We start from the raw sequence: 27,612 nt of genomic DNA on the forward strand, positions 1-27,612 counted from the left end.
AGCTAAATTTCTCCCCTCCTTTTTGTCCCAACCTTTTTCTGGAACTTCTGCAGCTCACTGAAAAGAAGCTGCAGAGGCAACAGGCGAACAACATTTGTTTACTGTGGCTCTCCCTTTGAAGAGTGATTACAACATCATCATTCTGCATATCTGGAGGGTGGATTTCTTATCTCGCTGAAGGAGAAGGAGAACAATCACATATTTGATAAGTTCAAACAAAAGCGCACACAATTATAGGAAGTGAAATGTTTGCTAGGAGAGGGCGGTTTATACAAACCCCATTTTAATAACCTCATGTATATACTTATTTCTCGACAGCTTTCAGGAGCAATGCTTTGTAACTGTGCAGTATCTCTGTTTTGTGGTGGCACATAAAATATTTTCCATTTGAAAATTGACACTGAAGGGGAAATACTATGCAGAAAACTGTCATTGCAATAACATTGCTCAGTGGCTACTTTCACCCCCACCCGCCTCACTCTCCAAGGCAACGAGGTGTAGGTAAATCCATACAGGCTGCCTTTCCACCTGCAGGAACAGTGGAGAGGTGTGTGGGCAGGAGAGGCACTCGCTTCCACATTAGCTCTGGCAGAGACCTGCTGTTCCAGGCCCTCTGCTCCACCCCAAAGCAGCAAGGGTGCCCAGGAATAGAAGTTACAGGCTGGTGTAGAGGCTGCACACTCCTGACAAGATGGGCCAGGGCTGCTTGGCTGCAGGTACAGAAGCAGCACTGCTGACGAATGTGATCACATACACAGAGCATCATATTCCAAAGGCAGAGTCCTTTATCAAAGTCATCCACCTCTAAAAAGGTATTCACAGACGTAGATTGGTTGGATTATGAGAGAGAGAGGAATTTCTTCCTGATGCAAGAAAAATAAGAAGAGAGGAAGATTTTGATTCTGTCCTTGGCGGTTTCTAAAAAACCTCATAAGAACTCGGTATTTTAGAAAGACTTTTTGTCTGTGTCTGTTTCATTTCAGCAAAAATGTATTACCTTATAGTAAGAATTAAGACAACCTGTAGTCTAACAAAAAATATTTTCCATTTTATTGTGCTGGGGGTCTTTTCAACCAATTTTGGAACATCTTACTAGAAACATCCCTCTCTTTTTCTACAGAAACCTCAAAACCCGTTACTAATCTGATCAAATTCTATCAGAATTTTCTCCAGATCATAATCTGTAAAATTAGACCAATGCCTCTCACGTGCGATAGTGACACTCAGCATATGCTTTATTATAAACTGTAAAGCTTTTCGATACCCTTAGGAATAAGGCAGCACAGCAGTGAAAGATGCGATCAGTCATTCATATACATACATGTTGCATATCAGGAAGATGTGAAGCAAGCAGTTACAGTGGGTGCAGAGCACTATCAGTGAAGAATAAGAGCTTGTATTTTCCTTGAAAACCAGACATAAAGTGCAGGACAACAGCAAAGCAGACCGTGAGCAGATGCTTCATCAGTTTGCATCATCACCCAAACTGTCAAACATCAGAAAAAAGGCCAAAATGGAAGTCTCAGGATACTACGTTTTCAGATGAGATTGTTGTTCCCTACCATCTCTGATCAGGTCAGAGAAGAAAGAGAGTCTCTATGAAAACGCTAAGTTGAGTTTGCTTTGGATATAGGGTAAAAACAAGCAGGCAAACACGCAAAAGTTTCTTCTTATGTATTCAGAGTTTTCCTCTTATGCTTCTACTACCTTTCCCATCATGAACTATTGTCACTTCTGTATTTTTCTTGTCACATTAGATGCAGTCTGAGAGAGGCTGCAAACTGTCCTCTTGCTGGATTTGGTGAGAGCTTGATGTGCAAGGACTACGAGTCATTAACGAATAACTAGGTAAGGTTACGTCCTCTTATTTTTAAGGGTGATTAATTTAGACCAGAGCAGAAGCACTTTGGTAGGGCTGAATAATGAAGCTCCACATTGTTCCTGCTCTGTATAGGAGACATCCTCACAATTCACAGATCAGTCCCCAAAGACAGCATTCAGCTATCACAATAAAAGAATCAGTGTAAGAGGTACAATATAAGATTACAAATTTGACATGAGTGAACTCAATAGATATTTGTGTAAGTACAGTAGCTTAAAACTAAATCAATGAAAGGCATATCCCTGTATACTGTTCTATAGGCAGCGCTAAGAGGCGACAATTGTTATCAGGTTCACTGGGAAATACAGAATAAAGCTGTGACACACTTTGTCTACACCATTCAAGAAACCAATAAAGATATTATATAGTTTCCATATAATTTTTCTGTTGGAAAACTTCATAAAACATATGATATACTAATTGAAATATGATGAAAGAGGCTTTAAAGCCTTTTGAATCCATTACACCTCTTGCAAGGGTCAGCCTTTTTGCTGGCACATATGAACTAAAAACTAAATGAGACTGTTAATTTTGTTATCTAAGTGCAAGGAAAAAAAATAATCTGTAAGTATTCCAAATGTGAAAAAAAAACCAACACACAAAAACCAAACCCCCAAAAAACCCACACCAGAAAGAAAGAAAAAACCCACAAACATTTAAACATTTCCTACAGGGATTGACTCAGAAAGACTTCCTCTGTATTACCTGTAGCTTTTTTTTAAGGCAATCCTCTAGCCTGAAAATCCAGATTCCAGTGGGAGTGAGAAAGGTTTTCAGGATCAGGCTGTAGCATTTAAATACAAAAGAAAGCTCATCAAGTTAGATAGACAGGCATAACACAGTGCATCTCACTACAGTGTATTTATACCACAGTTGTTGTAGTATAAAGATTCTTTAGGCATGTATAGATAAGTCTAGGCAAAAGGGAACATACGTTAGACAGGGCTTATTTGGATCTGTAGAAATTCAGATCTGCATTAATGCCATACCTGTGTTTAGGACTTTGAAAAGAAAAAAGGTTGATGGCAGCAGTTGTTTAGTGACCACAAAAAGACTGTACGCCACAGACTCTGTTCAGCCTTCACTGCCGCTACTCCTTTATTACTTACAAGGACTGCAGCCCTTTCAGACTGAACAACAATCCTGTGTCCTGCCTGCACATAATCATTAAGACCTGATGCCTTCATAGTTTGCGCAGGAGATGGGGAAGTTAACCCAAGGATCCTGGCCAGATGCTCTATTGGGAAATAGCTATGTAATGCTGCCCGGAGAAGTGCTCCCCACATCTGACATCTTATTGTGTAAAGGTAGTCTTCCACATACAAGTCTTTCAGATCATTTAGTGTGAAAGCCTTACGCAATTGTATAAAACCATGTATGTGCATTATTATCAATATTATACTGCTTTAAATGAAAAGTTAGAGAAAAGTTCTGTACATAAAAAACTCTCATAAAGACAATGGCAAAATCAGTATACATTTAGATTAAGGCTTTCAATCCTGTAAACATTACTATCTTAAAACACACCTACACTTAGGTTTACAGTAGTAAATATGTGCTTATTTTTCTGCATGCACAAGAGGGTTTAAAAGTTTGCCAATGAATGTTTCTGCAAATAGAAATAGGAATTACCACCTCCATTCATCACAATTAGCGTGTACCATTCACAGCATGTGAAAAAAGATTTCAAGTGCTCTTTTCCTGGACCCTAAAGATTTGTGTGCACATGAAAAATGGCGATACATCTTTCACAGAATGAAGACCAAAAAAGAGATTAGTTTAGGCACAAATATTTCTTCTGCTGGAAAACTTCAAGTTTTCTTTTTGATGTAATGCACAAGTAACCACTATGGAAATGTAATGCTGGAGTTCAATCCTGACCCTACTGAGATAAAAGGCAAAATAGTCTTCGACTTCTAGACATGGAAGTTATTTTTCTGAACTCATTGGAAGATACAAAAACTCAAGACATTTTAAGGCAAGTATATTCATTTTTTCTTCAGTCATGTGCAACTACCTGAAACAGAGACACCTTTCTTTACTAATTTATGCAGGGTAACTGGGAAAATAGTGCACAGAAAAATATCTTCCTGCCTACATACTTATACTGATTCTTGTCCCTCAGCCTATATAGATCCAAAGAGTATTTTCACTTCCAAGTTTTTTAAGTTAATGATTTACTTTTGGTTTCCTGTAAATATGAAGGATATTACTGTATTTCCCAGAAAGGATAAGGAATTATCTTCAGTTGCCTTTTGCTATGCAACATTCTGCAATCCTAACATTGACTTCTGTAAGGTATAATTGCACAGAATGTGGAAGAGAACACAATCCAGTAAACTCACCCAGAGATTTGCTCATTTTTTCCTTCCTTAGACAAGGCTTCTCAACGGGAGCTTTGGCATTCGAGAAGCTGTTAGAATAAATTAAGGGACAGAAGTGTCATCTGGTTAACACTCTAAATAAAAGCAAAAGCAGAGTCACAGGCATGAAAAAGATCACAGATATCCTAGTATTTATGATGTGATTGTAAAGTGTAAAGTGTGCTACAGTTTAAGGCAATACATAATAATTACCCTCAGCAGATCTCTGCTGCTATAAAAGCGATTGCTAAGATTTTTTCTGTATTGCTGATAACTATATCTATCACAGCTTGATTTTTTGTTTTAAATTGCATTCTTATAAGCAACAGGAACTCTCAACAATATAACTCTACAGAAATAATTTCTTTTTGGAACACATCCAATAGGCCCTTAGCACTGTTCATCAAAAGACCACAGCAATCTTGCTGGGGCAAAGGTCCATAAATGCATGGATTTGGTTTGACTCCGTGCTACCAGCATGGAAATTTTTTTCCTCTAAGCCTCCAGGAGAGCGAGAAAAAGCCTATAGTCCGTCATTAAGAGCACTCTAAGCCTATAAAATATATAGAGACAAAAATTCACAGGTATGGCTTTGCTATGTATAAGCAAGCTCCCAGCTGCAGTGGTGAGGTGCATATAGATGGCTACATACCTACAAGAGTGGGGATAATCGCTTAAGAGAGCCTATATTCCTGACAGGCAGAGATTGATGCTGGACCCCAGATGTGCTTACTTACACAGTCGCCAGAATTAGTAAATTACCCCAAAGCATATCCTATTCTACATGTCCTTAAGAGTAGGTCAAAACTCCTCCCACCCCTGCAGGAGATCTAGTTTGGGAAAGGTTAGAGTCAGTTTGGCTCAGGTACAAAAGAGTAAAGATTTGTTTCCTAATATAACAAACATCCGAACATTTGCAAAAAAAACCAACCAAAAAAACCCCCCAAAAAACCAAAAAAAGAAAAACCAAACCCAACCAAAACCAAAAAAACCCAAACTAAAAAAAACCAAATAAAATAATCTTATCATATTTTTCATAAAGCACTAGAAAAACTGGGTTGATAGGCATCACTTATGCAAATCAAGAATGGGTCAGGAAGAATGAAAAGTGAGGCTGTGAAAACAAGAGTTGTTTAGAAAGTAAAATGAACTATTAGTTTTAAGGAAAAAACTTACTTTTAATTGTTACCTATTAGTTAGCAAGTCTGCCAGTGACTCACACCCACCACCTACCAAGTAATCCTACAGCTAAGATGAATTGCCTTTCTGTGATTGCTGGGCTTGGGCAAAGGTATTCTGTGAATATTCTGGATAATCTGTGAGAGACCCCCTTTTTCCAAGAACTGATCGGCGCAACCTCATTGTATTCTACTTGCACGCATTTCAGAAGGACAGAAGTAATAACAGAAACGGGATTGTGAAATATCTCGCCCCACTCTCACCCCAAAAAAGCAGGTGTTGACATTGAGCTCATTGATACATCCTAGACCGAGCCAAAACGTGGCACAGAAGAAGTTATAATATATTTAATACTTCTCCTAAGAGAAAGCACATGAACTTTAATTATATTACAGGCAGGAATGCCACTGAATTATTCTGAGTTTAAGACTGCACAGCAAGATCCAGCAAAGTACAGAACTATTTGATGGAAAAGGAGCAGATACTAAAATATCTTTGTCAGACAGAGCCACGTAAATTTAAAAGTAATACAGAACAAATCTCTGCAATATCTGCTGAAGTAAGATGAGTTTGTGATGGCTCAGATGGTTCTGAGAATATTTAGGTGACCCAGTTTCAAAGAAAACAGTTTATGAGAATAAAGCAAATACAACCTATTTCCAGCACTGTCAGACAGAGACCCACATCCGAGAGGCAGGACTCCCCAAACCTTTCCCTCCAGTTCTGCCACACAAGCAGTTCAGCTGACCAGAAAAGGACATTGCATTCTTCTTTGCACATGCAGTTAAATTGTATGAAGCTAAGGAAAGCATGTTGCATTTAAACAATGAAGTCAGCCAATAAATCTTACAGTTGTCTGGTTCTTCTAGGACTGCAGCCTCAGCCCATGCGTCTAAATACATGAGGATGTTCAATGTGAACTCCTGAGATCAGAGCCAACAGCAGTCCTTCTACAGAGCGACTCCGCTGATTTTAGTCATGTTACTTCTAGCTTACTCTGCCGTGAATGCAATACCCATCCCCTAGGCTACATCTAACCATCGATGTGAACGGCAATCTGCTTACGGACTTTCGAACATGTGCTGGCCCCTGGCCACAACCACAAGAAACAAGAATTTCAGAAGTAATCACAGCTCCTCCTTGTCTGTCAGTGCACATTGGAAGCAAATCGCTTTTAACACATGTACTTAGTTTCATTAATTAGTTCTCCTATGACATTCGCTTTAGTTCTTGTTACTCCTTTTTAGAAGCGGATTGGCTGTAACTAAATGGCCCTGTACTTTTCCTGTTCGTTAGTAGCTGGGCCACTCAATATGGGGCTGCAGCACCTCCAGAATTCCTCAGAAAACTATGAGTCATCACATCTCATCAGAGGGAGGACTGTACGGCTGGGTATTACTGCCACCTAGTTTTCATTTTTTAATATTATTACCTAAAGTTGCATTCTCCATCGTTAAAAAGTATATGCATAAAACCTGAAAATTTTCATTCTAGTCATCTATTAAATACATCACAGGATATGTATAAATAGTGCAAAACTGTGCAATGATAAACTCTTACTGAACAAACCTACATGCATCTAGATGCGATCTTGAAAAGCATATTAGGATCAATAATTGCCAACCCCAAATATAAACATGCTGTGAAAATCCAAGTCAAGTTCACTATGCAGGGTCAGCACAAGAGCAGAGTTTGCAGCATCATAGAAGTTTGTAGATCTACAGCTCATCATTGCCAGCTGACACTGAATCTAATAACTTTTATTATGGACCTTTTTCCATTGCAAATGACAAATAAAACTTACCCACTTAATATAGGTGCTGTACCAAAATCTTGCAGAAAGGCCTTACAAAATAAGACTCCTCAGTGAGATACCATTTATTTTTCATTTTGAGATGTACGAAGAGCACATTTATAGTGGGAGAGTCTTTTTTAGACCAAGACATGAACTAAAAGCTTAGCAATAAAACACAGAGAAACATGGAGAACAATTAAAACAACTTCTGAAACCTCATAAAAATTCCATTTTGAGGTCTGAGAAAGGAACTGTCAAGATTCTCCATTCTGGCGACCTTTCTGCTTTTATGCTGGTTCTGTGGTTTCTGACTCTGACTAGGAGCGCCTGTGGGAACCCATGAAAGTTGGAGGTTAAATTCAGAACCCAGCTGTGCAACCTTTCACAAGACGAGAAATCATAAGTACATTGCCACAGGCAGGTTCCAGTTTAAAAAGAAATTTTAAAAAACGCCCATAACTGAAATATCTTACAACTGTTAGAGCTGCGGCTCGGTTATGCTGAGACAGTGTTAACACATTTTATAATTTATCCAGAGCAATTCTGCTAAACTAGATGAGGAAAAAGTCTGTTCTTTGCTGCAACTGAGTTTTGTCCATTCTTTTAACAAATAGTATGGCAGAAATTAGGCCATTGCGTTGTGTTTGTGTGCAGTAATCACACCCAAAAGCTGGTCAATAAATCTCATAAAGGAGCCTTGAATTCTCCTTCATGGAAGCGAAAGATCTGTGTGACTATTTTTTTGTGGCAGCAAGAGCAAGTACTGATGTTGTTAGTCTTTATTTTTACCAAAGGGGCTGTAATGTCTGAAAGTAAAACAAGATGTTTGTGAATTGCAGGCATGATGCAACCCGAGGAATTTTGCATGCTGGATGGGTTGACAAGGCATGATTCTGAAGCAGGCTTTTAAAGACAAAACTAAGACATCTATATTAGCACAGGTTGAGAGGCCACAGATGTCCCCAAACACTCTCCCTTTTTTTTTTTTTTTTTCTTTTTTTAAATTGTTATTGAAAGACGAAATTCTATTTGAACTCCGATCCTAGGCCCCTGGGCTTGAAAACCATATTGTGCACCCCCCACCGTGCTCAGGTTAAGTTCATTCAAACTATTTTATGCAGCTACAGTATGGATCACACTCAGTTTTTCTTTTTTCCCCTAACAGGTTTGTTTCTGGTCATAAATTCTCAATCAGTGGGCAAGCCACATTGTACAATTTAGTAAATAGTGTAGTTAAAACATGTTTAAAGTCAAAAGAAAAAGGTTCTGACAATGGAGCATTGTCCCCTTTTGCAGAACTGAAGTGTACCTTCTTTGATTCAGTAACCTTGCTGCACTTTGGTATGAAATTGCCCCTTTTTCCATCAAAGTCGCATTGAAAGTGCCTCATTAGCATGTCTCACCGGATCAGTAATGATTCTGCTAACCCAACACTCATTTCAGTCAAGCCACCATGGTTTTTCTATCTGTTTAACATCTAAAACTCCTTGACAAAGTTCCTTTTAAAATTTACTCCTTTTGTTTCTCCTTGGGTTTTCTGCAAAGATCTTTAAACTTCGATGTACTCCGAGATGACTCCTGAACAAAAATCATGTCTAGCCCAGCTAGTAAATCTAGCCTCCATTCAATGGGATTAAATAAGTGCTTCACGGCTATTGTAGAAGCCTCTAAAAAGGATCTTGCATCTTTAAGAGTTTCCTACAATAAATTAAACACATCTCACCCGTTGTGAAAGGAGGAAAAAAAGAAAAAAAGGAAAAAAAAAAAAAAGAGAGACTTGATCCAGCACAGGGGAGCCACTGTAGACCCAGAGTGTTGCCACACTTCTAGTACCCAACACCTACAAATAACCGCCTAAATTAATGGCAACAGGCAACGGAAGCAGAATTTTATTTCTTTCAGAATTCAGCCTTGGACTTCAGTAAAACATGGCCAGTAAAATAAAATAAATACATAACGGATTAAAAATCTGTAATTGTATGTGTTATTAAAAAGGAATGTGGTAGGATTTTAGCTTCAATTTACAGTACCTCAGCCAGGAAATTCCCATTTCTTTTCTAATACGCAAGATCTCTGGCCCAACGTTCAGATTCATTGTAGCATCTGAGCCCTGTTTAAATCCAGGCACGTGAGTAACCCTACTGCTATCACTGAGGCTGCTGCCCTGCTTGAAGTTAAGCTTGTGTTTAAACTCAGAGCCAATACACTCATCCAAACCTCTAGATCTTTCTGCTCATTTCTGAACTGAAATGGAGAAATCTTAAGCTCTTTTAACCATAAGGGTGATTGAAAAAAACAATTTATGCAAAAAACTCCACCCAAGAAATATGGGCAGAGAATTATCTTTAAAAGTGTATCTACATTTATCATAAGGTCCTGTAAGCTTATAAGAGGCTACAAACCACTGCATCTTCCGCGTGCCTGACCTAAATTAACAGTTGCTCCCTTCAGCGGCCACTGAATCAACTATCTGAAAATCATTTCCACTTCATGAGTGTTGAATGGCCTACCTGAAGTGAACCAGCATTTCAAAGATGTGTTCAGAACACAGGGAAAAAAAACCTGCCAGCATAGTCACTAGTTTAGCAAATTTTTCTATAGCAAAGATATGTATTCAATAAACCTTGGAATATCTTTTAATTCTTATATGAAGACCAAGGCCTTAGCTGTATTCATTTTAATAATTTGTACTGCCAATGTCCGCATTGCTGAAGTTCTACAAGCTTTATGGCAATCGTGTTTAACCTCCCGGGTACCTATAAGGATAGAAGAAAAAGGAAAAATTAAACCTGCTTGCTTGTTTCTTTGCTTCCTTTAAAAACTTGGTCATTTGGTCTGTGCTATCAAAGTGGACACCCACAGTAAGAGTCTTGCTTTCCCTGTTTATGTCACACAAATCAAGCTGTAACAACCAGCATCCAAATGGGACCTTCACGAATACTTACTGACTGGCAGCTGCACGTCAAGAGAAAATCAGCCTAGGGGGCAACTCCATTATTTCTAAAGCTTGTAGAAAAACTTTGTCAAGCCTATTATTCAAGCACTGATTTTCTTTAAACACCCAGTACAAGCCTCAAAATATTTGAAAATTTCAAACTATCAACTCACAGAAAGCAGCACAATATTTTATTAAAAGTACTTAAGTTTTTTGGATTGAAATTATTTTAATTATTTTGTTCTCCTTATCATGATTATGGACAGATGAATACTAATACTGCTGGTACTATTGTTGCTATTACTAGATGTAATACAGGGTAGGAAATACCAGAAAGGCCATGCCTCTGTGATAGCACAGCCCCAGCAAGCCAAACCAGCTGTTAGTGCCACTGGGGGAAAGAATGTGTGTGAGCCAGCAGCAGCTGGTGGAAGGCTGCTTCATCCCAACAGCATCCATCACTGTCCCTCTCTTTCCCTTACCCTGCTAACAAGGGAGGCACGGCTGACACTTCAGTTTTATCCACACTGCCAGGAAGCCATGAGACAACCATATACAAAAGCCTGGCAAGCATAGCTTTCTTGTAGGGATGGCTGGCGTATAAAAATAACATTATCTTTCCAAAGCAGACAGCACCAAGTTCACCATTCATTGTAGGCATCTCAGTCTGTATTTTCAGGCACCCAGAGAAGGACCTAGGGGTCTGGAGTTTTCTGCTGCTCAGTTTCTAGGATGAAAAAGAGCAGCCCTAAGACTATACTTCTTTAGGCAGTCAGTCACTCCCCAGGTCAGATCTCCTACATCCAGAGGGAAGAGATGTAACCCAACAAGTTCAAGTGTTTCCTTAACAGCACCGGGCTAATCAACCGTGGAATATTAGCTGGATGCTCTGTATCCTGAGCGTAAATGCAGTGTAAGCACTGGAAGAATAGAGAGCAATTTCCTCATTAGCAGCGATTAAATAAGACTGAAACACAGTGCCTTGAGTTCACGTGCCAAGAAAATGGGGAAGCACAAAAGGAAGTACTTCTTGTATAAACCAGGCAGGAGAGAAGGTTGCTATCTCCTCTCCCCACTCCCTCTTGCTTTAATGCCCCACAATTTACCGGTATCTTTATCCAAGCATTAAGGTAAACTTATTTTGCTTCGTGCTTTCCTGGTGTATGTGGTGTGACCGTGTTGTCCCTGAAGTCTGTCAACATTCCAGCTAAGCTGAAAGCAGAATCAGTCACATTCAGTCACTTTGCCTGTCCCTCAAGCAGGGCAGTTTGCAGAGATGGCAATGATGGCACAAGTTTGTCACCCTTTCCCAGACAGCCACTCTTGTAAGCCTAGTCAGCCGAGTAACCCCCTCCCAAGGATCCTGCTTCTGCAGAAGTCATTCAGAACTGTAACTGGTATCAATTTTCACAGCTGTATTGGACGTTATTGGTATTTTCTGATAGTCCTGATAGCAGTCTTTTGTCGTAAAATAACTGCCCCTCACAAGTTTCAAAGCTCGATAAAAGTTCAAACCCAGACAACTAACTGATTCACAACATACGCTTGCTATTTCTAAGCCAGTCACATCCCTTCTGAAGGTCTAACTCCCAGGTTTTGAACCGCTTGCGTTTACAACATTCAACCAAACAGCAGCCGATGTGCTGTGGTCCAAAGTAAAATAGACCCAGTTCACAGATGGTAAGCCATTTCCTTAAACCAAAAGCATCTAGACAAGTCAATATTTTTATAGTATTAGATGATAAATATTGAATCTTGATATATAATGTGCAATATTTGGTATCAATATTAGTTATTCCTAACTTCCAGTAGTAACAGTCATACATTACAAATCTGCAGTTCAGAAAAATTCACTGAGTGTGGGAATTTCTGGTGAAATAGGGTTCCCAGCTAATTCCTAAGGTTCAAGTACAATTTAAGGAAAGCAGTGGCCATGAGATGCCTCACATAATTCTATTTTAACAATCCTATTAAAAAAAAACCTCCATAAATATAATATTAATTTAATGATAGATGGGTAAACAGTTTTTTCCTAGCACCTGAAAGCATTACTTATTCTAAAACAGATTAAAAAGCTACCTTGCACTCCAGGATGAACAAGCCAATACCTTCTAGAAGCAGGACAGGACTTTCAAATTAAAGTCAGCCAGCAGAAACCCCTCATGAACACCCTGACAGACATCTGAGGGGTTGTCATCAGCCCTGCAACAGGGTTATACAGACAGTAAAATAATCCCTGGATTCACAAAGCCTTCAAATGTCCAAATACAAGACCAACGCGGCTAGCTATGAGATCCCCAGAAGAGAGAAAACAGGTGGGAATTTCATCAATTCATCTTACAAGAAATTATTCTCTGTTCTGCATCAGCTTGTAGTCATCCACTGGCCAGGCTGCACCCACTAACAATCTCATACTCTGCTGGAAGTTCTTTAAAGCAGGAACCATGGTTTTGCTCTGTGTTTTAGGGCAATTAACACAAAGCAATCCCCTCCATGCCTATGATCCAAATTCCTGCAATGCTATATCAAAATTCCTAAGAATAGAGCAAGCATTACTGTGTGTAGTAACTAAGCATTTTACTCGCAGCTAAATGTCAGTACTCGACATTGCACAGAGTGGGGAAAAGGGAGAGAATGAAATGTGTCTGACCACGTTTTAAATACTCTATACCTTAGCCAAAAAGCTCAGACCCACCAGGTAGGTATTCTGTACAGACAATGAAGGGAAGAAGTGTTTCTAAAGGACGATCCCTTTATCCAACAATAAACATCTGAGGTATTTGCAAGTTGCTGCATTTATTACTGACCCTTTAACAGTGATTCTGTCACTTCTTCCCCACTCAGAGCGACACACGGTATTAGACAACTAGTCCAGACCAAAAGCTTTAAATTGCAAATCTCTAAATTGTGAAACAGTACTACAAGCTACAGAGAGCCTCTTTTGAACCCAGTGGGCTACTCTTCACCCTGCTGTTCTCTCTTGGTTGCTGTACTCATTCACTTTCGACACAGACCTTGCATCCCCTCCTGCAGTTAACCCTGCTCACAAGGTTAGCCGTCAGAGTTGCATCCGTTCCACCTCACCCTGCAGGAAACAAGAACTGTATTTTCTTTAGTGTGGCAGGACACCGCAGTTTACCATCCTGACCTGAAGACAGACACTGTTCCTTTTGGCAACCTCCTACAGCAATTACCAACAGAACAAAGTAATAGGAAATGGTTTGCCTTTTTTTTTTTTTTTTTTTTTTTTAATTCCACTGGGTATGTCAAGGACAAGTTTTCCTGCTCTTGCCTTTTTATAGTTGATAACTTATATGGCCACAAATTCTAAAAAAGAGAAGGAAATGCAAACCTGTTTGCCAAAAGACAGCAAGCATGAATAAAAAAAAAAGAGAGAGAAAATAATAAAATGGAAAGATGGAAAGGAACTTGATGCCTTGTAACAACAGAAGGCTGAAGACACTGCAAAATTAAGAAACCTTTCATTGCCTATCTTATGCTGGCATTACGGGTCAAATAATGTGCACCATAGTAAATGAGTGACTTCAGAGACAAATTACCACAAGTTACAGTTGGAACAAGGGAGAAAAGTATTAAAGCATGGGCAGTTGCTTTTGGTTCCAAAACCAAACAAGTTGAATCAAATCTCAGTTTCATTTCTTCTGAATTTTTAAGTTTGATTTCTTCCAATCTCAGCCAGAAAAGATTTCAAAGCACCTGTCACAAAATTATGGTAGCCACTTTGAGAAGCTGATCATTCAAAAAAGCATCACTTTCATATTTTAACATGACAGAGTGGCAGTCTATCATGAGGGACCTTGAAAAAAAATCAGACCAACTGCAAGCTGAAAGAAATAAGTCAGTCTCCAATTGTAACTTTTCTTTCTCTTTTCTGTGTGCAGGTTGTGATAATAACGAACGATAGTACCTTACTCCTGTCACAGCCTTTGTACCACAGGGGAACATATTTTCACCAAGGAAGGGTCTTTAACACAGGTAACACAGGTGTAACTTTCTGAAACTCACAGAAAATATTCATTAGTTCAGTCAAACATCTAAAAGACAGGCACGTACAAAGCCAATTTGATAAATTAGGGCTCTATTGTTTTTCTACTTTTTCATTTTTGTTGCCTAAAAACCCCACAACCTTTTTCTTACTTCAATCATTATTTCCACAACATCCACAAGAGTTGTTGAGCAATAATAATTACTGCTGCAAAAAACTTTCTGTTGGAGTCAAATTTCCAAATGGGTCAAAGGAAATAATTGCTACAGAGTATTTCATCTCTGTGCTTTCCATACTAGTTTTTGATTCATTCCACTTGCTACATTACTTTTAAAAAATGATGAAAAGTCCTTTGGGCAGAGAAAAAGGCTTTGTATTGTTTCCATAGAGCACTTATAATCATGTATATACTGTAGAACAACAACAAAAAAAGGCAATTGTATTTCTCTTATTTCAAGCCCACTGTGGAAATCATACATGAGAAAGAACAGGAAATCCTGTTCCTGAAATGCAGATGTCACAGCAGTAGAATACAGCTCTTATAAACACAGGACACTGAGCAACATTTTAGGACAAAAGTAAAGATAAGAACAATCAAGTAAAATATACAGGAGGATTAATCTGTTATAAGAATTCATTAATGCAGCTGAAATTCAGTGACACACCAACTCCTGAGGAAAGATTGATCAGCAATACAGGTACCAAACACAAAATGTGTGTCTGACCATAAACAGAAAAACAAATGACTTTTTAATAGGAAATGCGAATGCAAAGCGCACAAAAAATGAAGTTCTCTTCCACTTTGAATTTGCCAGTTAATTACGACTTCAATTAATAAAGCTAGAGGTAGAATCTCTTTGTAATGAAATAATAATTTTGGTCCATATTATGCTTGATGACACCCTGATTCCACACCAGGTATGTGCTCAATAAAAAAAGTTCAGTTATGTGTAGGTGAGAATTCCGTAGAAAGCTCATTAAAACTATAGCCAAACATACCTGAAGTTACACAAGTGTGATTTCATGACCTACCAAAAAAAAAATATGTTGTAGCCTGAACTGTCTGCCCTGAAGAAGCAGGTTCATCAGGCAACACCATCTTCCAGTTTGGAGTCATGGATTTGAAGCAGCCTGCAGCAGATTGCTAGTGACCAAATGTTCCCAACCGACAGTCCTTCACTGATCTACTTGAAAAAAGTGGAAAGCCTCAGTTTTCTTCCTAATGGACAGGTGTTGCCCTGACACAAAAACCCAACCCATCGTTACACTTGGCTGCTAACTGGAATCCTTATGGGTAGCCTAAAAGGAAGACAATGGAAGTGACCATGGAAAGTTAATGACTTTCAGCCCCACAGATGGTCACTCTAACTCATAAGTCTGGGAAATTGTCTAAAACTCTGTTATTCAATTAGAACCAAAAACCTAGAAAATCTCCGTATGAACAGTAATTTAGACATGAGTTTGCCATGGGATAAAATGTAGAAAAAAGGACAAAGACTTTTTGATACTTACCCAGGCAGGAAGAAGGCATTTTATCACCCTACGGAGCAGGGATTTTACAGCCACCACAGGGCCGTCATATATTAACATCTGAATTTTGTATTCACCTTTCATACATTTCACCACCAAGAAAATCTTGTCTCACTGGAAATTGTTCACAGCCGTGCAACAAAAATCATAACTAAGCCAGTTTGATATGAGAGGTCTCAATTACTAAATTTACATACTTAGATTCAATAAATTCCTTATTATTTAGGTATTTATATTATTTTCATATCTTTTAAAACAATCAGCAATGTAACCACATCTCCTTATATTCAAAGGGTAAAAGCACCAAGGATAAATAATGCAATATACTGAACACAGATGGATAGCGTTCATGCATCAAACACTGACATGACAATGAAATCTTTGAAACAGTGCTGATACCTCCCTTGGGAAGAGGACACAGAAAATGTTAAGAATTTACGTTGATTTAAATGATTAAACAGCTCAATCTCACATTCAAGGGAGACTAAAGAGCCCAGAATCATATTTTAAAAAGATTTTGCAACACTCAGTACTTAGCTGCCATTGATTTTAGTGTGTTAAAACCTACCAGTTCAATTTCTATAGGTATTTGGATATCTGAAGTTATCAAGAGAGTCCTAAATCCTATTATTTTGCGTGGGATCTAAGCACCTAACTTGTTTAGATACTTCTGAAAATGCTGGTAAATGCCCAACAAGCATTTCTGAAGTATTTCCTAATATCAGTACAGGCTTGTATAGACCAGAAGACCAACCATTTTGTGACCATTTCTAACATCTTTTATTCTGTATGACCAAGAGACATATAAAGAGGCAATTAATTTTTACTGCTGCCAAGTTATCTCTTAAAAATAGAACAGAGAGACTTGGTGAACTTGAAAGAAAAAAGTAGTGAATCAGACACAGAATTATTTCTATATGAAGGAGGTGAGCTGAAGAAAAATCAGGTTTCGTTCATCCATTTTTCAGAAAAAAGGATTTAACTCACTTTCCCCGGTGGATTTAAAAGATAACCCTGTTCATTACACTTCAGCCATTCCTCTGAGGCGTGTTTCCATCTTTGTTGCTAAAGCCCGCTTCCTGAGAGAGACAGGCTTAAATTTAAACTCAATACGCTGGACACCCTTTTTATTTTCCATGGTGTCATTGTTTTTGTTCTGCACTTTAAGCTGCCTGACCTGAAATTAGCAATTTATCATACTGCCCAGTTAAGAAAAAAGAGTGACTGTACAATGGAAAATGTTGCTGAGGGTCTGCTGCTGCTGCCAAGCTGTATCTAAAATCATTCCTTGATCAAGGTCCAGCCCATTTTATTTTTATCTCTTTCATAACAAAAGAGAAACAACTTGGCAGAAGTCTGAAAACTATTGGTGGAAAGATAGAATAGCTACTGGGTAGCAGAGTATCTGGCAAGCCCTACAAGTTTTCCCAGACATAACTATCATAAGCACGTAAATAAAAACATAACTTACCTATAGCGCTGCCACAGCCCGAGTGCTTTTTAAAACCATCTCTGAAACTGCGTCCATTTCTGCCCAGCTCAGCTGTGGACAAACGAGAAGCAAAGAACATTGTTCATCACCAGCAGAACACAGAATGGCAAATCCCTCTATTCGCAAGTCACAGCAAGCATCACAACCAGAAAGTGCAGGAGGAAGTTCTGAGTCATGGGAACACGGTAAACGACAAAATGCATCATCTTCTCTAAAGAAGTAATATCCCAAAAGCAAAATTAAGAACATTTCTCTCACTACTCATGAGGCCCAGATTTTTCCAGAGACTGAATAAGCACACAAAATGGCAACCAGTGTTCTACATCCAGGACCAGCCTGTTAGTTGTGACTTACATCATCATAGATTGAAGGTTTCCAGACATTGGTCAAAAACGCACCAGAATTTTTCCTTCCCAAATCCAGTTTTGATTGACTTCCCACAATATGGTGAGATACTCCTCATAACTATCAGAACTGTGTTCTAGATCCCTGTCAACATCCTTCTGTGCCCATTTGTTCATTATGAACACAAATTAGTAAAACCGGAATAGTTTCCCAATAGAGCTCTGCGCGTGTGTGTGTTTAAAAATAAACAACAAAAAACCAGCCCCAACTGGGCAAGAAAGCACCTGGCAGTATTATTCACCTAAGATCTCGGAAGTTAAAGTGTTCTGAACAACGAAGTTGAGTCAGTACTCCATAAATAGTGCCACCTTGCAAATTTGCTCACACCCAGTGTCCCACTAGTGCAAGAGCTACCTTGGTAAGTGCTGTCTGCAGGGTATTTCCACCACATTCCAGAAGAAAAACTGACAGGTGTCTCTCTTTGGACTGTCTTGAAGTGAAAGCAAGGAGGTTCAATACAATGTGAGAGGTGTGAGGAAGAGCTCAAAATCACATTTAATCCCAAACGTTCAGCACATTTGATGAAATATGTGAGTTTCGCTAAAAGATAATTTGGCATATTGAACAAATACTGTGATGAACAGACTGTACCTCTTCCTACTTTTCTATAACAGGCAAATCAAGTTTGTCTTTAACTCCATCAGTTGCCATTATTTCACGGGAACGAATATCTGACCTCTATGTCAGTATGCCTAAAACCCAGCATGAAAACTAGTCTTAAATGAACCCTTTCAATGAAACCCAAACAAGCAGTTACCTGCATTAAACAGATAATTCCCAAATATAGAAAACTCATTCCAGGTTACAAGTATTCCGCATAGGTAGATATACTGGCTTTTTCACCCAACACAAAGAGATCACAGTCAGACAAGGAAGTATTTAATTCCTGTTGATTCAATCTATTAATTAAACAAATATTTTAAGTCCCAGTCAATTCACCTATTTTTGGCCTAGAAATGAGTAATTATCTTGTTTGTGCCTAATCTCAGGAGGAAATTTATGAGGGGCAAGGGCCACTTCAGAAACACAGGGTCTAATGTGAGTACCCAAGACTGTAGTGGAGGCATTTTTCTGCTTGCAAAGAGTAATTTATGATTATTACCATTTTCCAACTAAAAAGGAATGAAACGAGCACAGGCCTCTCAAATTATATCTGACTTTGCTTCTAACCCTAAACAGCCTCCAGATGATTTCATGTCTTCCCCTATTCTCTGTCACAATTTAATAATCATTTCACACATGCAGATTCACAATTCATGTGTGCACTGCGTCAGCTTCAACATCGGGAGAAACCAAGAGGCATTTTTTCCTCTCTGTTCTCATCAAGGTCCTGGCACTATTGTGATTCAAGAAAATGCTGTATTTTAAGCCTGCCATCACATACACCGTTAGGTGCTTTGTGTACTCGGCGGAGACAAAGGCTCAAGACCAATTCAATCTACAGGAACAAAAGGAGGGAGGTTCAGTTACCTACACTAAGTGAGAAGATCAGTCTTTCCATGACACAAGTTCAGGCTGGTAACTTTACAGTGCATATTAACCAAACAGTTTCCAAAGACATGAATTTCATGAAGCTTTCCAAGGATTCTGGGGCTGGAAAAATAAGTTCCGTTTTGGAGTATATTCTGTCTGTGCCACAGTGCCTGCAGCACAGATACTTTTTGTACATCTAGTTCAAAGCATTCATCTCCAAGGAGTGTGACCATTGACATCAACAAAGGTGTTCCAAGTTGCTCCAAAAGAGGTGTCTGAACATTTTCCATAGGTATTTGAACAGAGTAAACTATGATCTCATACAAAAATAGTATTAAGAAAAAGGTAAGCCACGACCATACAGCAAAGCAGAACATTTAACTCAGAAAAAAACTCTCCCTTCAACCAAGGCAACTCCTCTTTCAGTATTACCTACAAGGCTGGCCTCAGGAAGTTGCAAAGTACGGAGACATACAATAGCCAGAATTTTGCAAGCTTCTTCTGGAAAGTAGAGTAGCACACCTGGCAGGTTCACGTGTCAGACGTTCCCTGTTTGCACTGTCTGTGATCTTGATAGCTTTGATTCATGTAACACCAGACTTGTACAAAATCCAGCTGTTGGAAGCGTAATGAAATTTAAACGTTAAACCTATTCTGCGTGTTAAAACTGTTCTCCAAAAAGGTTATGGCAGCCCAGAAAAACGGACTGGCAGGAATCTGCCAACTGTGTGTTCTACTGAATTTTAGGTCTTTGCATAAACGTGTGATGTGTCATAAAGCCCACCAATGTCAACACACCTGCAGTCAGGATAATATTCCCCTGTGCACTCTGTCCTTGTTAGATACAGTTATAATAGCTAACAATAAGCATACTCTAGATCTATCAAATGTATTAAGTCTTTACCCATAATGCTTGGCAGGGATCAGAGTACGATACCCTTTTATTATTATTATCATGAATTATCCAAGGGTGTTAGGCAAATAAAAATATTTGAGATGAAATCCCAATTCTCTTAAAAGACCAGGATTGTTTCCACTGGTTTTGACAGAGCTTTCACTCCTTATCCTTGTCTTAAAAAAAATCATAAAAAAAACCCCAAAATAAACAACAGACAGCACAATACTGGGAGGTTGAGAGGAGTTGATAGCAAATCCAGAGACAGAACACTACATGGTTATGCAAACTTGTTATGAAACATCACCATGCTTTTTCAAAGCAAATAAAATAATAACCCAAAATAGAAGTGGAATAAAGTGTTAGCAACTGTATTATCCCATTTCACAAAAGGGAACCAAAGATTCACAGAGGTTTGCATCAATGCCTTGGTTTTATGAAAACCAGATTACTTTGCAGCTGAAGGAATTTAAGAAGGAAATTTAGAAGTTGATTTCCTGAGAAGGAATTTAAGAAGGGTTAGGTAAGGATTTTGAAAATACAAGCTTCACTAACTTTTGCCCAAGGTCAGTTAGCAGAACCATTTAGCACGAGAGGGTTTGGATTTTCAACTCTTCAGTTCTGACTCCCAGCCCCATGTTCAAAAGAGCAGATTTCAAACTACTACAGACTCTCTAGATGTTTTAAAGATAGTCTACCTGCCCCGGTGGTGTCCTCGCGTAGAATGGAGGAAACTGACTTCTGCAGATTACTAATATTTTTTTTTCCAAAGCAGAAAAGGAGAGGGAAGAACACAAAGGGGCTTGGTGAGCATCACCAAACTCCAACACAGAATTGTTCATCAAGGTCTGAGTTTCCCTATTGTGGTTGTGCCAAGATTTATTAAAGCACAGCATGTGTTCACTTATTTCTATCCAAAATGAACTGAAAAGGCACTTTGCATCTGCTCTCGGGGAAAAAAGTTTGCTTATTTGGCAAACTTTGTTTAAAAATCTGTTTCTTCCAAGATTTGTCTCTTTAGTTCTTTTTGTTTGTTTGACTGGGGTTTGGGGGGCTTTTTTGGTTCCGTACATGGGTGTGTAGCTTTCTTCCCCTCCTGTACCTCTCTTCCTCCATCTGTTGACCTCACTTCAGCACATAGTTTCCCACTTAGTTTGCCAAAAATGTATAAAACTTGGGGCGTCTGCTCCGATGTCATTGTGACTTGTAACTGTATAATTAAACTAACATTTGCTCTGTTATAAAGAAGTCCCTGTAACTTTAATTAGGCTCTTCTGCTCCATTTGCTCTTGTGCAGTTGCAAGTGTGAAGTAATGCTTCCACATGGAAATGATAGGGAATGGTCTTTATTACAAACACGCCATGTGAAAAGCCAGAAACCTCTGTACTGAGTTTCTCACAGTACCTAGTACTATACTTTCTACATACAGGATGCTTCCCTGCGCTAAAATGTCTTTTCCTTACCTTGCATTTCCACCAAGGCCCCCTTCTCTCCCTCTACCACCCCTAAATTCAGCTCTTCTGTGGATAAGCCTGTTCCAAATCCTCTCAGAGGCACGGGAAAAAAGGCCATTCCTTGAGAATTCAGTTTTCCAGCCATGGATATGGGTCACACAGCAGCTCACTAGTTCCCTCATTTTCACAGTTAAGTCTGTGGTCTCTAATGTGATTCTGCATATCAAAAGTTAAATTAATACCTGGAAAAAGAAAGATTTCATCAGCTAGAATTCTCCTGCATCAGCAGCACTAATAGAGGTAGGCAATCAAAACACTTACATATGAAGCAATGCTACACAACTAGTTTGGGAACAAGTTTCCCTAAAGTGGAAAAATAAAAAAGTTACTGAAATAAAGAAATGTCACTAGTATCAGAATTTGCAGTCATTTTTCCTTTTTACAATGATTCTTCACTAAATATAGTATGTACAGGTAGACCCAGAAGATATATTTTCTACCACTGCAAGTAACCTCATGTTAATCCAGCAGTTGCACACCAGAGATCACGCAGCATTGCAGGGAACATGCTTTGAAATCAGGTCTAGTTATTTTTGTTGATTTATATATATCCCAGTTAATGTACCTCCTTTGAGAAAGAATGTTTACATGCTAGACAGTTTGGCATAAGAATATGATGTTGGTTTATCTTTTTACATGGAATGAGGACAGTGGTGTTTCCACTCCTGCCCTGTGCTCCCTTCTCATCACAACATCACTTCTTATTCACATATGTGCAATTCAGCAAGTGTTATTGCTGTCCTGTACTAAAGCTATAATTATTCCAAGGTGCTCCCTTCCATTGCCATATACTTAATGAATATTTTCATGACACATGACACACATAATTCAAAAAATAGGAGCCAAATCTCCCAATTCCTACTATCCCGCTCAATTTCTTAAATGCAGTATGAATCCAGAGGCACGTTCTCTGAAGAGGTCATACACTGAAAGAACAAAAGACAGCAGAAGCGAGCGATCCATATAAAAATATGTTGGACAGGCAATGACTGACCACCCAGCAATCCTGGGAAAGCACATTTCATTAGAAAATTCCCAGGAGGCTTGAACAAAGGAGAAAACATACCTGTGGCAAACCCAGAAAAACTGCAAAATCATGACTCTAAATACATCACTGCTTGAACAGAGAATCTCAAATCTTCGTTTCTTAGAGTAAAACATACCTCAGCAGCGAGGTACCTAGAGACCACTCTGAAGTAGCCATTGCTCTAAAAGTATAGCCCCATTGATACAGAGATCAAGATGCATCAAAAGCAGACGAAAACCAAGCACATGACATTTCCCCCACAAGGCTAGCACTGATCTATCTGTGCTAGATCTTACAGAGAGCTATGTTCTGCAGATTTCCTCCTCCGCTGTGTTCAGAAGCATTTAATCATCATACAAACTGTAAACTCAGATATAGTTTCACGGTCCTGGACAGAGTGAGGCTTCTACAACCAGGTGGCCTTGGAGGTCATCCCCAACCAGGCTCCCTCCCGACTCCAGGCACTCCAAAGGCAACCCTGGGAGTGTCCAGCTCTGCGAGCGGGGAGAAAAACAGCAAGCACTGAGGGCAAAGAGACACACTATCACGCCGGAAGATTTCTTCTGGACCCTGCAAAGGTTCTAGTAGACATCTTTGCCACTGCAAAATACACAGAACGTAAGACAACCACGACATCTCAAAATGACTGAGCAAACAGGAATGAAATTAATTTACTTTGCTCATTATTCAGTTGTGAGTGTGGGTGACAAGGTATCTCCAGTCATCTCTTGCTTCCTCCATAGAAACAGACGTTACTTCGGAGAAATTAATAGGTGTTGCTTTTGCACAGACAATCACATGTGGCTGTTTTTTCAATAAAAATATAATGTCTTTAAATGAGCATGAAAAGTATATATTATCAATATATATATAAAGTTCATGTATATGAACTTCCCTCTAAAGTCCTCACACACAAAAAAGAGAAAGACACAATAGGCTAATTTCTAAACAAAGAGTTGTGTATTTTCCCATATTAAACTGTTTATAAAACCTAAAATCCAGTCAAACTATACTGAGAGTGAGAAACAAGGGCTTTCATTTCATCCATGCTTCTTCCTTCAAGCATGCCTTTCACCATCTAAGAAAATCCCAAACAATAACAACAAACTAAAAAGCCTAAACTTTTGGCTAAGTTTCCAGTTGCTAATTTTGTCTGTCATGAGCTGCTATTGTCAGTCTGAGGGAGGGATTGTTCCCAACTTTAACCAAAAAAAAAAAAAAAAGAAAAAAAGAAAAAGTAGAAGATGCAAAATATACTCAAAGTAACATCTGTGTTTTCTGATTTTATTAAAGCATTTTGTCTTTGTTATACAGAAATAACAAAACACTGAACCCTTCCCATCAGTATTCATGACGTCTGCCTTTTCATACAAAACCCTCTGAAAGAAAATTCCCCCTGGAAAAAAAAAATACTTTCCTTATAAAAAAACAGATTGTGGGACAGATGATTGCATTGTTTAATCAAATTTCCATCTGAAAACTCTTTTCCTAGTTTCAGATTTAGCTCACCCAGTAAGGCACAGGCACTAGGAAGCACGTGGAAGTATAAAGTAGCAGCTCCTCCATTTTATTATCTCCCTTGAGCTTTGCAATTGGCAAATGAAAAAGAAAATGAGGAACAAAAGTAGTGGACATAAATTAAGCCCTGCTTTCTAAAGTTCAAACTGAATTTTCTTTATTTTTCTACAGCTGTCAGATAAGCAGGGTAAAACCACTAATGCATGTTTAATATATAAAAACTCATAATGTTCAGTAGTACGACCTCCATTGGAGACATTAGTTCAGGCCAGTGAACTTGGAGCAAGCCAAGTGTGGAAATGTGGAACTGGGCCAGTGACCCCCACCAGTGCCTGTCATATCTGCTGAAAGCAAACTTGTCAAATATAGAAGGGGCAGCAGGAGGACAAGAGTATCCTTAAACCAGGGAGCAGCAACAAAGCAAAGATGCCCATCATCTATTCACAGTTGTCTGTTGTTCAGTAATGGCTCTGGCCGTCTCAGGAACAAAAAGTCTGGTTATAGCCTCAACCTTTCAACCTTGGCCAGTCTGAGGGCCTTTCAATTCACAGGCTCCCCAAAGCTGATGAGTGATCATAAAGCTATGATACGCTCCTCACTGTTATCTCTTCAAACGTACTCCATACCAAGCAGAAGAGGAATAGAATATTCCCAGGACTGCTAGCCTGCCATAATAGAAGGGCCACTGTTCTTCCCCTTCAGCTACAAAAACAGTCTTTAAAAATAATTGATCAGTTGTATTAACAGCAGTTCCTGAGGATCTTTTTTTGTTTTAATAAACAAAATAATATTAATTTTCTGCCTTACACCCCAGCACTGGTTTTAACTTCCTCATTGTATTCCTCTACCTGAGCTTTGGCTGCGGCCTGCTTTCTTTCTCTCCCCTCCGTTTCATTCACTCACTTCTATTCCAGAGCAAAACAAGATGCAAATGCCAGGGAAAATCCACCATGAGCATTTGATTTCACAGACAAGGAACCAGCTAAACCCCCCTCATTGCCAACAAAGGACAGAGAACCTGCACTGACATTGTAAAAAACCCACGAAACATGGAGGCCACGTTCAGGTCTCCTATCAGCTAGCCTTGATGACCTCGCTAGTGATTTACACCGCTGTTACTACTTAGCAGTGCCTGAAGGTGTTTGGTGAGCAGTGGTAGGGGAAGCACATTTTGGTGCCTCAGAGCTGACAACACGCTCTGTGGGTGCTTAACGTTCCCACGACAAGTCCTGAACTACCAGAGTCCCGGGCTCATCTCCCAGGTCTTGGCCTTCTACTTCCCCTGCAGAAAGCAGCAGCCTCAGCGCGGGTGGCAGCACCTGCCTCTGCTAGGTATAGAAGGCTCCAGCTTTCCACAAGCTCAAAGCTCCTGCGCTTTTTCCTGGGATCAGGTGCTGCCGTCACTGAATGACATTGCACTGTAGCACCTTGTCCCTTCACTAGAAAAGTCTCGGGAAGCACAACAGGACTCCAGCTTGCCCATATCCTTCTCCCCTTTCCCTAACTGTCTGAGCATCCCATCCATACATTCCTCCAAGATTATTCTACCGTGTTTATTTCCCATTTTCATTGTAGTGCTTTCACCACTATTCTGTATTTCCAATTCTCCTTTTGAAAGAATGCATTGCAAGCAGAACGTTGCAAGTTAGTTAGCAGATTCTCTCTTCAAAAGGGATCAGCGGTGCCTATTCTGTGAAAGCAAATCTCTGGGGGCTGTTTTCACCTACGACTCCTGATGGTTACCCATCCTACCGATTGAGCCACACATCAGTATTTTCAGACATGATTGAGCCTTACTTACTGGGGAATACCTTAGTTTGCCCTTTTAACACAAGAAATCTACTGAAGCTTACCATTTCCAGCTCACAAACGTCAAATAACGTCTTCTATTTTGGAGGGTGTATGCAAGAGAAAGTAAGTTTTATTGTAAAAGAGAAAACCTGATTTTATCCTTTTCAGTATTAATTCCTGCAGATCAGATGAGAAGCCTGATGTTTCTTGCTATACAAACCCCTCCTTGAATCTGTCCCCAGTATCTTACACCATACCGTGCAGGCTGCTTACATGTTTGGTTTTGATCATGTTTGCTTATCTTAAAGGTAAGGTTATACTGTGACGATTTTCAGACTTCTTGTGTCACGTTGCCAAAAGAGAACCATCATTTCCAGGCTAGGTATTTTTAAGATGAAGATTAGAGATTTTAATTTAATAATTTTTTTTTATTATTCTATTGCCTGAGAACTTGAGATAAGCAAACCTTGACCAAAACACATACCTACAGTATCTGCAAACACAGCGTGAACAAAATACATACTATCACACATATAACTTCTGGCTTCAGTGTCAGAGAGGTAGGTGAGGCAAAAAGTATCAGGGTAATGTACCTAAGAATAGATTATCAATGCAGACATAAGTAAAGTATTTTTATGTGGTGCCTGGGGACACGGTTCAGTGATGGACTTGGCACAGTTAGGTTTATGGTTGGGCACGATGATCTCAAAGGTCTTTTCCAGTGTAAATGATTCTAAACTACAGAAATGGAGAGAATTGATTTCATACGTGCACGAGTGATTTATTCCTTATATGCTATGGTATTTCCCCACAGTAACCAAGTCTACTAAATGACAAAGAGGGAGTCACAGGTGAGCTCATCCAATGAACATAATCTATATTTTTAGGAAAATTCTGGGAATGTAATTAAAAAAAAAAATCACCTTTAAATGGAATCACTTAAAGTAAATAGTGTCATCCTTCTACCTCATCACTGCTTCGTACTTTAAAATAAGAAGTTGTAATTATTACTATCAAAATAGTCATAGTTTCACAAATCCTGGGGATGATTAAAGTACACCCAAACTGGTGAGACTGACCTTAATCTGCCACTAAACATATGCTTTCAAGTGGGTCTGGTAACATGATTATGAAGCTGATTTATTTTTTATTATTATGCATATTATTTATTATGCTTATTATGTAGGTTACAGACAGTACAGAGAACATCGAGAGGATCCTGAGATGGAAGGAACCGGTTGGAGAAGGGGACTATGACTGGCAATTGCAGCTGGAGAGCAGACTGAGCCAGACATGGCCCTCAGCCCGAACACAGTACCTGCAGCCACCTGTGCACATGGATTTCTTGGGTGTTAACACACCAGAGACACGAACTGAGAGCATAAGCAGACATGCTGAGACTGAGCTATCATATGGGTATAGGACTCAGGCTAAGGAGACTCCCCTAAAACGCGTATCTAGGGTCATAAGCAAGAGTTGAGATCTGACAGAACTGGAACAGCTTTGAGAACGAGTCAGAAGAGAAGCTGCAAGATGGACAAGTGGCAAAGTGGCCCAAGATGACAATAGTGCAGCAGCAACCAGAGCCAAGCTTGGATCCTGCCTACTGTTAAAATACCTGCAAATGTGTTCCCTGTGCACACACTTTTCAAAGCACACTAGAATTTGCTGTTTTGACCAAAATATATATAGATATAGATACATAGTTTGGTTTTTTAAGGGTAGGAAGCTACGAATTTATGGAAACTTCTAAACACAGAGACGTAAAAAGGATGGCAAGATCAAATTCCCAACATTCAGATAGCC

General features: G+C 39.2%; 1 long non-coding RNA gene across 1 annotated transcript in view; it reads right to left on the reverse strand.

Moving 5' to 3' along the window:
- Positions 1-1,072: 1,072 nt before the first annotated feature.
- The window catches only part of LOC130156581 (uncharacterized), a 55,889-nt gene continuing 29,349 nt past the window's right edge, over positions 1,073-27,612 (reverse strand). Inside the window, exons 6-10 of the long non-coding RNA XR_008824479.1 lie at positions 17,162-17,233; positions 16,678-16,769; positions 14,083-14,169; positions 4,228-4,295; positions 1,073-2,666 (exon numbers count right to left, since the gene is read on the reverse strand). This is a non-coding gene — a long non-coding RNA (uncharacterized LOC130156581). The remainder of the gene's footprint in view (positions 2,667-4,227; positions 4,296-14,082; positions 14,170-16,677; positions 16,770-17,161; positions 17,234-27,612) is intronic.

The sequence above is a fragment of the Falco biarmicus genome, chromosome 10 (genome assembly GCF_023638135.1).
Source record: "Falco biarmicus isolate bFalBia1 chromosome 10, bFalBia1.pri, whole genome shotgun sequence".
Taxonomy (NCBI): Eukaryota; Metazoa; Chordata; class Aves; order Falconiformes; family Falconidae; genus Falco; species Falco biarmicus.